We start from the raw sequence: 13,950 nt of genomic DNA on the forward strand, positions 1-13,950 counted from the left end.
GCATATTTTTCTTATCAAGGTAATAACCAAATTGTTCACAAAAGTTACCAAGCTCCTTGCGCTTAGTAATCTTTTGTTTATCTAATTGTCTTTTAAGTTTCATATCTGTGCATAGGGCTAAACCTTCAGCACATATTTTTGCAGAGAGTTCTCCAAGTGTATATGATGAATAAACAATAATTCCATTATGTTTTTTCCTTAGTCTTTCCTTGACTTTCTCAGCAAATAAATATGGTAGACCAGCTATAAATTTTTCTTTCCAGTGGTCTAGCTGACATGATGAGCTTCAACATAAAAAACTTATAAGACCAAGCTCCTCACCCTAGAGCTGTGCAGCCTTTTATGTTAATAAAAATGCTGAAAAGGAACGAGGAGTTCCTAAACTTGTTATTAATTATAAACCTTTGAATAAAGTTTTAAAATGGATAAGATATCCGATTCCCAATAAAAAAGATTTATTAGACAGAGTTGCTCAAGCCTGTATCTTTTCTAAATTTGATATGAAGTCAGGCTACTGGGAAATACAAATTCAAGAGCAAGATAAATATAAAACAACGTTTAATGTTCCATTTGGACATATATATATATATATATATATATATATATATATATATATATATATGGGTTTATCTAGAATTAATAACTCCTCAAAATACAAAGGTTCAAGTTAGAAGCGTTTGTGATGGGTGTATTTATCAAAACAATCATTCATTTTCATTAAAAATTATTTAAATAGGTAACTTTATCATTAAGTAAGGGAAAATTTGAAATTTTCACAAAAGTACAATAACATTTTGAAAGTTAGTGTCTTGGAACTTTATTTGTAGAGTGCCCTTGTCTTTTAGTTAAAATTTCAATTTTACCCCTTATAGAGATGACGAAAATACCGTTTTTCTTGTAGTAATATTTACAAATTTGCCCTACGAAAATAACTTCTTTTAAAAAATAGATAACAAAATTAATAAATCCACCATTCACCACTCGCTCTATCTTGAACCTTTGTAATTTGAAAGGTTGTAAAGTTTAGAATATCCCTATATATATATATATATATATATATATATATATATATATATATATAATTCACATGTCTGGATTCTATGATTGCATCAGCAACAAAATAGGTTTCAAGATATGGAGTTTTGTTGGATAAAGTTGGTTTTTTTTTGTGTAGAGGTTTGGAAAATTGGAGTTGGAGGAGAAGCTGAAGGTTGGCTTGAATAAGTTGGATAATTGATATTTAGGGAATAGGAAATATGACTATTATTGGGTGATAAAGCAGGTTCTATTCTTATTGGTGATTGGGTAATATTTACTGGAATGATATCCAGTGAGGTTTCCATAGGGGCTTTTCCCTTTTGCTCAGGAGTAGAAGTATTATTATTTTTATTCATATTTGTATAAAACAAAGTTAGTGGAAAAGATAAAGTTGGTGGATCAAAATGATCAGTGTTGCCGTCCCTGCAAAAATTCACGAGTAAGAAAATCAGGAAGATGGTTAGTAGTACCTTTTAAGTGTTCAATAGAAAAATCAAAAGATGATAATATTGCCTGCCATCGAGCAAAGATTTGCTTAGAGACAAGGTTTTGCACATCCTTAGTAAGAATATCAGTGGCTGCTTTGCAATCTGTTCTAATAAGAAAATGTGTATTAAGTATATCACTTTGAAATTTAATAACACAATGAACTATGGAAAATATTTCTTTTTTCACGGTAGAATAATTTTGTTGAGTAGAATTCCAAGCTTTCGAAGTATAGCGGATTAGTTGTTCATTAGAGTTTATTCGTTGTTTTAAAATACCTCCTAATCCTAATTCAGAAGCATCACATTCTATTATTTTGAAAGCATTAGGATTAACTAGATTTAAACAAGGTAATTCTTTAGCTTTAATTTTTATTTTCTTTATAGCTTGAGTATGTTCCTCTGTCCATTTAGGAGGATTCTTTTTAAGCCGTTCGTATAATGGTTTAGCATCTATTGCCAAATTTTCATAAAAGTCTACTATATAATTTAAACATCCTAAAAATCTTTGTAATTCAGTTTTGTCTAGAATAATATCAGGAAATATATCAGCAAATTGAATGGATCTTTCTATTGGTATAATTGTACCATGATGAATATGGTGGCCTAAAAATCTTATTTTTGTTTAGAAAAGATTTATCTTTTTAGCAGATACTACTAAACCTGCATGTTTAATTGCTTGTACAAATGTATGAATATGTTTAAAATGTTGTTCTATAGTATCTGAGAAGACTAAAACATCATCAATATATACTATCATAAATTTATAATATGGGTTAAATACTTCATTCATTATTTTTTGAAATTCTGATGGAGCATTTTTTAATCCGAATGGCATTACGTTCCATTCATATTGTCCAAATGGAACATTAAATGCAGTTTTATATTTATCTTCTTCTTTTATCTGTATTAGTTCCATCAAAATATTTTGATAAAACTACTCAAATACTTAATACTGCTGATGGTAGTAGATAATTTATTAAATATAAATTATCAAATGCCATGGTATGTAATAATGGACACTGTTTTCCAACACCTTTTATTATGGTAAAAAACTTAAGTCAGGCAGTCATACTTGGAATTCCATTCCTAACCTTACTATATCCCATAACAATTAATAATACAGGAATAGAAACATCTAGAGTAGGACAAACAATTAAGTTTGAATTTTTAGAAAAACCAAAACTTAAAGAAATCAATAGAGTCAAAGACAAAATGGATAATAAAGAAAAGTTTCTATGTTTCATATATATATATATATATATATATATATATATATATATATGTATATGGGTTTTGTTAGGCTACACCACTTGGTGATGCAGACTCTTAAGTGCTCAACATTTTTTGACAGTAAAATACTTTTGAATTGTAATCCGAAATTTTTCAAGTAGGAGCATTTTTTGTCATTTAGAAAGGTAGAATGGATATTTTTATAAGAAAATCGTGGCATTCTTTTTGTAGTTAAAACTAATTAATGCATCTTGTGGGTGATGTCACACACCATATCGGTGATGTCATTGTCCACTATTGGTAATAAATGTTTTTGTTTATATGAGGAATTTCTATTTTACTATTGATTAATTACTTAAAATACCCCTAAACAAAAAGTTACTATACTAATGGATACATGTATCTAAATGTCTAAAAATATTGAACACTTTAAGGGTCTACACCACAAGTGGTGTAGCCTAACAAAATCCTATATATATATATATATATGGGAGTATTAAAACCCTTCCAATTTGTACTTTCTAAACACTCTACCCCCACCCTAATCTTTTCTTACTTCTTTTTATAAAAAACCAGCTTTTCTTACTAATACTCCCCAACTGAAAAAGTTGCTCTTTTGTTTTACCAAAATACCCCTTAACGTACTATCACGGTACGACCAAATCCTTTTGACGGACCCAATATAAAACATCACCGGACTGCGGTTATAGTTGACGGACAAAACTACATACCAGACGCCTTTTCACAATTATCGGAGTGCTTAGTAGATAATGATACGCCAGAACACACATCTATAACACCGGACTGAACCCACTCTAGTAGTAACAATGTCAGAGTTAACCAAGTACAAATTCATCGGACCATGCTCATAAATCGCCGGTTTGAACACACTCCTCTAGCTCCAAGGAGAAAATTGTCTATCCGTTGTTCGTCCCATGTATCCAGAGAGTTACTCGCCGGACTGAGGCTCCCAAACGCCGGACTACCTGACGATATTGCCGGTCTGATTCTATCTAATGTCGGACTAACCCAACCTGTTACAGCGCTACCAGATTGCTGAGTGATTGCGCCAGAGTGATTGTGTATAACGCCGTAGTGCTTTGCAGTAGTACTGGCTTGATAATTTTCCAAGGAGCATAGTGCTTGGCCGCTGTTCTTCAACCACCAGAGTGCCATGAATCCAGTGATCTATTCACCGGACTGATAAAGTTACGTACAACGACCTTCTTAATGTCATTAAGTATGTGTTTGCATTTCTTCTTGAAATTCTCCCCTAAATGACGCTCACAAAAGGCATGATGAGCTATAAAAGACTTGATAAATTGTATAAACTAAACCAGGGTGTCTATCTGACAAAAAAGTGATTTCACGATCCATCCCAATATCAATTTTTAGAGATTCCATAAACCATAACCAGTTATCAGTACTTTTGGCATCCATAATTGCGAATGTAACGGGAAACATTTGACCATCCCCATCGAGTGGTTTGCAGCAAGTAGAGTCCCTAGGTATCGTGCCTTTAGTGATGTCCCATCGAGAAATAAAAGTGGATGACATCCATTTTTGAAGCCATGTATTGACCCATGAATTTTTAAGAACAATCGACGAAATCTACCTCCTGGCCATACTTGTCATGTCGTCTAACTACCAGAATTCATCTTCATCACATGGTTTACATATGTTGGTAACTGGTTGTATGCCTCCTCTTGCGAACCATGTATGTCTTTGATGACCGTTTCTTTTCCTCGTCAGGCCTTTTAATAGGGTACTTATAACCCATAATCTCGATATAAATCACTCATGATTTTTCTAGCCTTGTAATGTGCAGTGTCACTTAATTTATCATTGATTAATGATGCAACAAATTTTCGTGACGCTCTTCTCTGTACATCATTGCTTGTCCCTAAATTCCATGAGTGATCTTTTGTCCATGTTTTGATTTGAAAAATATTCGTCCTACCAAGGTTCACACAATATATCTCCCATTTGCATCCATCACCCTTTCATTTTGCCCTTATGCGATACCCCTCATTTTTAACAAGGCGGTATGCGAAATGGTTTGCTATAGCAAACTTGCTAAGGGTTTTTTGAAAATCTTCTAAAGATTCGAACTGTTGTCCTACCCCAACAAGTGCATCATCCAATGTGCTAAGCAACCTTGGTGCATTGCTTTGTTCAGAGCTAGCTACTAAAACATTAGAGGGTTCTGGGGGTCTGACCTTTTCGACTGCCATAATATTATTTGAAGTACTTTCACCCCTACGTTCACTCCCATGAAATACATACACGAGCATTTGATTCTCGCCTTCAGGGGCGTTCAACATCATAATAATATCATCATTAATGAATAGGTTTACCATAAATTTTCTATTACCCGGGACAAAATACCTCAATAATAGCAAATGTATGTCAAGTGAGAAACGCTCTGCTACGTATTTTCGCATGTCATCTAACTTAGTTCTACAATCAGTGAAAAAGGTAAATGCATTACCATCGATATAATCTAAAGTCCTATCGCCACTTGTTCGGAGTTCTCAACAAAAAATGCAATAAATTAATATGCTATCACCCATTTTCTTTTGTCTTGCATACTATTTGTAGTAACTTCACCACCAATATACTGGCCTTGAACTTGCCCTATGCTTATTCAGAAAGCTTTTTGTAACAAGAATTGGTATTAAATTTTAACAAAAGAAAGATGATGAGTCATCATTAACAAGTTCAACAAAATGCAGTAAATAGAACCTAAAAATTATTACCATCAATGACATCTATGCATTAAAAATTGTTTTTTAAAAATAGCTTGACAAATTTTAAGAAAGCTTTTTATAACAAGAATTTGTAATAAATTTTAACAAAATAAAGATGATGAATGATCATACACAAATTCAACAAAATACAGTAAAAATAAGGAAAACATTATTACCATCAATCACATCCATACCTTAAAATGACAAATACAGATACAACGAAAATATCCATAATAAATTTAGAACAAAAATCAATACATCTTAAGCCATTATCAATTTATTCATTCAATTGTTATTGATAAATTAAATTTTAACAAGAGCTACGTAAATAAAAGATTATTGTAAACAAGAATTGCTACTAAATTTCAACAAAAGAAATAGTATGGATCAACAGCTATAAGATCGACAAAATACAGTAAAAAAAAACCCAAAAATTAGTACCGCCAATAACATTCATACCTTAAAATGATAATAGAGACACACTAACAATATCCATAACAATTTTAAAAAAAATTTAATACATCTTAATAATTACCTATCAATTCCTTCAACTGTATAACAAATTAAATACAGACAATGTGGCTATCTTTAACCCCAAACTTGAAGTTACAACATTAATATTAGATAAAAAATATTTCTATATATTTAATTGAAATATTTTTTATATCTGGGCCCCAAAAATCGAGCTCGACCTGTGATGGGGCTCGTTTCAAAAAAGATGTGCTATGTGGAACCTTTGTAGACATTGTAGGCCTTCTATTGTAGAGAGGGATAGAAAAACTTCGTATAAACAGCGACGCCTTTGATTGTAGAGAGAGATTGGATTGTAGAGAAAAAGAGATAACAATGAGTTCTTTATGGGAGAGAGTGAGTGGGCCTTCATAGAGTGAGAGATTGAGAGAAAAATAGGTAGAAAGTGATAAGTGGAGCCTTGGTAGGTTGTGAGAGAGCGTGAGTGAGCCTCGAGGAGTGGGAACTCTTTCACCGTGATGGAGGAGATAAAGCACGCAGCGGATTTTTTTCCCGTGATAAAGGATATAATGCAGGTAGGAGAAGGGTGTGAGGGGAGATAAAGGAGAGAAAATGGAAAATCATCGTAGGAGAGGGAAATGGGAGATCACCGCAGGTTCTGCTGAGAGAGAGGAAGCCACAGGGTAAAAACGCGTGAGATGTGAAACAAGATAAAGTAGGAGGTTAAAAAGAGAGAGAGGGTAAACTTGTCCTTTTTCTATTTTTTTGAGGTTGGGGGGTATTAATGATAAAAGTCACATTTTATAAAATTTAAGTGAGAAAAAATTAAGGTGGGGGTAGAGTGTTTAGAAAGTACAAATTGCAAGGATATTAGTAATTTTTCATATATATATATATATATATATATATATATATATATATATATATATATATATATATATATATATATATATATGGGATAATCTAAACTTCACAACCCTTCAAAGTACACAGGTTTAAGATAGAGAGAGTTGTGAAGGGTGAATTTATTAATTTTACAGTCTATTTTTTTAAAAAAATTACTTTTGTGGGGCAATTTCGTGAATATTACTACATGTCAAATGATACTTTTGTCATCTGCATAAGGAGTAAAGTTGAAATTTTAACTAAATGACAAGGGCACTCTACAAATAAAGTTCCAGGACACTAACTTCCCAAATATCATCGTACTTTTGTAAAAAATTCAAATTTGCTCTTATTTGATGGTAAAGTTACCTATTTAAATAATTTTTTAATAAAAATGTAATGATTTTTTTGATAAATACACCTATCACAACCCCTTCTAACTTGAACTTTTGTATTTTGAGGGGTTTTTAACTCTAGACAAACCCTATATATATATATATATATATATATATATATATATATATATATATATATATATATATATATGTGTGTGTGTGTGTGTGTGTGTGTGTGTGTGTGTGCGTGTGTGTGTGTGTGTGTGTGTGCGTGTGTGTGTGTGTGAGAAAAGGCTGCGATTAGCCCACTAGCTCATATGAACATATGAGCCCAACAGCCTAGATTGAATCTGGGCAGATTTGACGATCACGGATGTTCGGTAGTGTTTAATTTTTTTTTCTACATATCTAAATCACTTAAAATAGGCGTATATTTATAAAAAATAGGTGAATCTTTGAAAAATATCAAAAAAATATTTTACACAAATAAATTGACCAAAATACTCCCGAAACCTCGAAAAGTTTTAGGGGGTATTTTGGTAATTTATTTATACAAATAAATTTTTTTTTATATTTTTATTAGGTGCGAACTGATGAGAAGAATACAGGCCTAAAATTTTAAATGATTTGGATCTGTAGAAAACAAATTAAAATTCAAACACTACCAGACATCTGTGTTCATCTGATCGGCTCAGATTCAATCTGGACCGATGGGCTTTATACTATTCCAAGAGCTAGTGGGCTCACCCAAGCTTTTTTCATATATATATATATATATATATATATATATATATATATATATATATATATATAATAATAAAAACAAATATAGCCTCTTTTTTTTTTTGGATTATGTATTGCATTTCTTTTGGCTTCTGGTTTCGTATATGATCATAGATTCTACGTGCTATGAGAATAATTTGGTTTCAAGTCACTAACCGTTTGATGTTAATAATGAACGATTGAAGTTTGGCTTTATAATTGGCTGCCATTGTCTACCGTACTTTGTTTCCTCTTGTAATTCATATGGTGCAATTCATAGTATGCTTACTTAGGAAAAGAGCCCGTGCTTAATTGGTTAGCTCTGGACGATTGGCAAAGCTACGCCGCATGCTCAATTCCTATGAAGGGCAAGGGCCCTCTCTCATGACCATCACCGAAAAAGAGAGAGAAAAAAAACTCCATAATATGCTTACTTGTGCTTGGTCCCGTCCCTAAGAGACAGACAGAGAGTATGAACATTTATTTGAATATCAATGTCGATGTTATTCTCATGAACAACTCACTAGTAGGGATTAGGGAGAGAGATTATGAAATTTAATCTTATTTCATGTACAAATCAATAAAGGAAAAGTACAAAGGGAGAGAGATTATGAAATTTAATCTTATTTCATGTACAAATCAATAAAGGAAAAGTACAAAGAGGGCGGCACACTTCTACAATAGCGTCCCCTGACGCACATAACATCTTTCTAAGATGGATGTCAATCAATGGATGTCAATCAAAATTTATTTATTTATTTTCATATTCATATTGATAATGGTTTAGATTTTCAATCTTTAAAATTTTAGATCCATAACCATAATCTTTCTTTAAAATGGATTTTGACGAGAGGACTCAATTTATGTGGTGAGGCCTGGGACTCATACAAACATTTTCCTTTATTAAATAGAGATAGATACAGTTTCATGAATTTTGATCTCATTCTCATAAACAAGTACAACTGATTTAGTACAATGAGAATATGAGTGTTTCATCATAAATTTTGATCTTATTCTCATGTAAAACTGCGATATAGTCCTGTTTGTTATTCAAAGGTTGCCTTTGAGATCGTGGGTCGGCTTCCACATCTCGGTCTACGGATGCAAGAACACTGTCGCCGTGCCTTAATCTACGACACACAAATGCGAGAGCAAGGCTTCAAAGTCATATACCCAGGTTTACCCAACGACCCCCAACACTCCTTGCTCAAACAAATGGCAAACGAAGGATACAGTTTCGCAGGGATCCTATATGTCGAAATGGAAATAGTGGAAAGAGCAAACAAGCTCATGCACTTGCTTCAGAATTGTACCCAATTTGGGCTCATGGCAATGAGTTTGGGTTATTATGAGACGCATATGTCTTGTTCAGGGAGCAACACAAGTAGTGAGATAAGCCCTGAGGAGAGAAAGAAAGTGGGTTTATCGCCGGGTTTGGAGAAAATGCCGATTGGATATAGGGGTCACTCGAAGCTCAGTTTCAGAGTATCATTAACTAGATGAAGCAAGAGGAGCAGAAGCGACTTGCTGCTTTGGTTAACTCTTAGACAGAGATATATGGTGATATGGAGATGAAACATAAATGGGGAAAAGACATGGAGATATGGTGATATGTAAATGATACATAATTTGTCATTGTCCTTTTCTTGCTTTGGAATTGCAATGAATAAAGTTTGGGTGTGGTTTGTATAAGGTGTTAAAATTCTGAATCCTTCAGAGAAATCACTGTGTATTGATTAATAATCAAGAATATATAGAGTCTTCTATACATATAAGGCTAATCAGTTATTAATAACAATGAACTAATCTCGTCTTATCAAGATAGTGCTAATCAGTTGTTGATAATAATGAACTAATCTAAGCTTATCAAGAGAGATACCTACATCAAATACAAGACAAACTTAAAATTAAAAAAAACTATCTTCAACTATCTATGTCTCATCGACTATCTCTATCTCTATACTCCCCCTCAAACTGAGATTGGGTGAACATCATTAGTTTGTTAACGAGATAGTCATGACGAACACGAGTCATTGCCTTGGTAAGGATATCTGCAAGTTGTTATTGGGAGGTAATATATGGGAGTGTAACTTCTCCGGCCAAAAACTTGTCACGAATGAAATGACATTCAACCTCTATATGCTTTGTGCGTTCATGAAATACTGGATTTGACGCAATACGTATGACGCTCATATTATCAGCATACAATGGTGTAGGAGTTCGAAGAAGAATATCGAGGTCTTGTAAAAGGCTTCTCAACCAAGTAAATTTCACTGCAAACTGAGGACATTGCTCAATATTCGGCTCTGCAGAAGATTTATACACAGTTTGTTGTTTCTTACATTTCTATGAGATGAGAGAATCTCCAAAAAAAATACAGCACCTAGTGGTTGAATTTCTAGTATCAGGGTATCTTGCCCAATCCGCATCGGCATAGGCTCGTAACTGGAGAGAAGAGTTAGAAGAGAATAAAAGACCTCTATGATATGTACCCCGTAGATAACGAATAATACGATGGACAGCAGCGAGGTAGATGCGACGAGGATCAACAACAAATTGGCTAACGACCTGAACTATATGAGAAATATCTTTACTAGTCATAGTGAGATAAATTAGACTCCCAACCAGTTGTCTATAAAGAGTAGGATCCGGAAGTTGTCGCCATCATCATTTCTATATTTTACATTCACCTCCATTGGTGTATCTACTCGTTTCTCATCAGATAAGTTAGCCAGTTTAATTAAGTCTTTGGTGAACTTCTTCTGGTTAACTATATATCCATTAGGAGAATAATGAATCTTCAGCCTAAGAAAATAAGTTAACGGACGCAAATCTTTCTTTTTGAATGATTGACTGAGAAGCTCTTTCAAGTGTCTGATATTATCCAGGTTGTCTTTTGTGATGAGAATATCATCAACATATAGGAGAAGAATTGTTATTCTTGAAGAACAATGATGAGTAAATAACGAATTGTCATGAGCACTTTGCTTCAACTCAGCATGCAGAACGACCTGTCAAAATTGTTCAAACCAAGCTCTTGGAGCTTGTTTTAAACTATACTTGGACTTTTTCAAATGACATACTATAGATTTATTATTGCAATAACTAGGAGGAGGTCGCATATATACTGTCTCTTTCAAATGTCCATAGAGAAATGCATTTTTCACATCTGAGATATAGTCCACTGACGAATAGCGGAGAGGGCAATTACGGTTCGTACAGTAGTCATTTTAGCAACATGAGCAAATGTTTCATCATAGTCTATGCCATACGCCTGTTTGTAACCTTGAGCAACTAATCGTGATTTATATCACTCGATCTTTCCATCAGATTTAAGCTTCACAGTAAAGACCCATTTACTGCCAATAATAGATGTGTGAGGATGACATGAAACAAGATCCCAAGTATCGTTTTTCAACAAGGCACTGATTTATGCATCCATTGCCTCTTTCCAACAAGATATAGTCAAGGCTTGTTGGTAAGAGGGAGGAATATCAACCGAATCTAAAGGGGCAAATAATGATCTAGGGAGTAAACAGAGATATAGGTCTTTAAAAGGAACCTCAATCGTATCAAGAGAAGTAAACAAAGCTCTAGGCTGTAGTGAAAAGTCAAAATCATCAAGGGAGAAACCAGATCAATCAAGTGCGTGAGGTATACGTGAAGAATGTCGTAACTGAGTAAAGCTATCAATAGGAGTAAGAAAAGAATCACTTACAGGTAGGGTGGAGGTTTGATCTTGCTCTGGTTGGTGAGAAGGAGTGTGCGTGGATTGGTGTTGTTGGCCTTGCTGTTGAGGCACTAAAATGTATGATGGTTTATCAATGGAGAACTTTGAAAAGAAAGGAGCAGAGGACCCTGATGATTTTGCTATTGAAGGGTAATAAAAGATGCTTTCCAAAAAGACAATATTGCGAGAAATACGTATACGACGAGCTATTAGATCATAACATAAAAACCCCTTTTGGTCGGGACAATAACCCACAAAAACACAAGTGACTGCTTGAATCGAAAATTTTGTTCGTTCATGCGGTGGAAGATGAACGAAACATACATATCAAAAACATGCAAGAGTGAATAATCAAGATGAACATGAAATAAGGAATAATATGGAGATTATTTATGCAAAACTAAGGATGAGAGGCGATTTATGAGATAAACAGTTGTTGATGCAGCTTCAACCTAAAAACCATGAGGAATACGAAAGTCATGAATAAGGGTCCTCACAACTTCTACAATATGGCAGTTTTTTCTTTCAGCCATGCCATTCTGTTGTAGAGTATATGGACAAGTTTTCTGTGATTGAATACCCTGTATTTTAAAAAAGACTTGAAAATCATTTGATAAATATTCTCCCCCCGAGTCTGACAGTAAGATTTTTACTTTGGTATTATACTGAGTTGCAATCATGGATAAAAACGTTTTAAAATGGGAGGAAACTTTCGATTTATGGCGCATAAAGTATATCAATACATTCATCAATGAACAAAACAAAATACTTGTATCCCATTCTGGATAAAGTTGAAGTAGGACCCCACACATCATTATGAATGAGATGGAAAGGTGCAGTTGTTGTATCTACTCGAGTCAGAAAAGACAAACTAATGCTTTTATTCAAAGAACAACTAATACAAGATTTATTGATAGAATTCAAATCAAGTGCTTTATTTGGCACTGAACTAGAACGAAACAAAGTATCTAATTTATTTGCATTTGGATGACCAAGTCTCCGATGCCACATATGCCATTGTTTATTGAAAACAGAAAAATCAGAATTTGATGGAGCAAAGAACGAAGTATCATGATTTGGTTTATCAAACTCCAAGGCAAACAAACGACCAATTCTATGTCTTTTCCCTATCACTCTCCCAATGCGTTGGTCGTGTATTAGACAACCATCAGGAGAAAATTGAACATTGTAACCATCATCAACTAGTTGGCCCACAGATATTAGATTAGCAGTTAATTTAGGAATGAAGAGGGCATTACATAAATGAAAAGGTGTACCACGAGAGATAGAAAGTAAAAGATTATCAGCACCAATAATATTCAGTTTCTCCCCATTAGCGGTGAGAATCTGACTATTACGGTGATATGGTTTAGTAGATGCTGAACTTGTGTGCACTCCAGTCATATGATTAGAGGTACCTGAGTCAATAAACCAAAGGGATTTACACTAGGGGATAGATGAGAGTTCATACCAGACAAACCCATAACGGAGAAAGCAGAAGAGATAGCCGTAGAGATAGAGTTTTGTACCAACTATCGAATATCATCTGATGTGTGAAACATCGTCATATTTGGGTCATGAATAGTGCTGGATGGTGGGGTCTCTACTTTTAGTCCCTTGGAAGCATCATTAGCAGTTTGGTATGCCTTGTACAAAGGTCTTCGTGTATTGAACGCACAGTTGCCTCGTCGAGAAGGATTTCGACATTCTGTGATAATATGCTCAACACGTTTACAATAAGTACAAAAAATTTTCTTCTTACACTGGGATGTTATATGACCATATTCTTTACACTCATAACATTGCAGCAAATAGGGATCCTTTTGTGATGGTGTTCCTCTAGCCCGTTGAGCTACAAGTACCGACTCTATATCCTTTTTTTCCCTCAATTGTGGCTTGAGTCATGATTATTGTTTCCTCACGAAGTAATTCACCGAGAATAACATCCATATTTGCTATTTTTTCGCGATTCAAAATATTGGGTCGAACAATCTCATAGTCTAGATGCAATTTCATCAAAAACTGCATCACCTTCTTGTCACCATTTATCTCCATTAAGCTCTGAATGCAACAAGCATAGTGATAGCCTTCAAGTTTACATATTCATATTCTGTCCACAATTTCATGAAACCAGCATAATATTCCTGAATGGTTTTCTCCCCTTCACTATAGGAAAACGTATTGTACTCAATTTGAAAGCGTCTTGCAAGATTTGGTTGCGGATAAACTTTTTCCAAATATTCCCACATTTCTTTCACAGT

Source organism: Amborella trichopoda, chromosome 9, assembly GCF_054954075.1.
Source record: "Amborella trichopoda isolate Santa Cruz 75 chromosome 9, AtrichopodaSantaCruz75HAP2 v2.0, whole genome shotgun sequence".
NCBI lineage: Eukaryota > Viridiplantae > Streptophyta > Magnoliopsida > Amborellales > Amborellaceae > Amborella > Amborella trichopoda.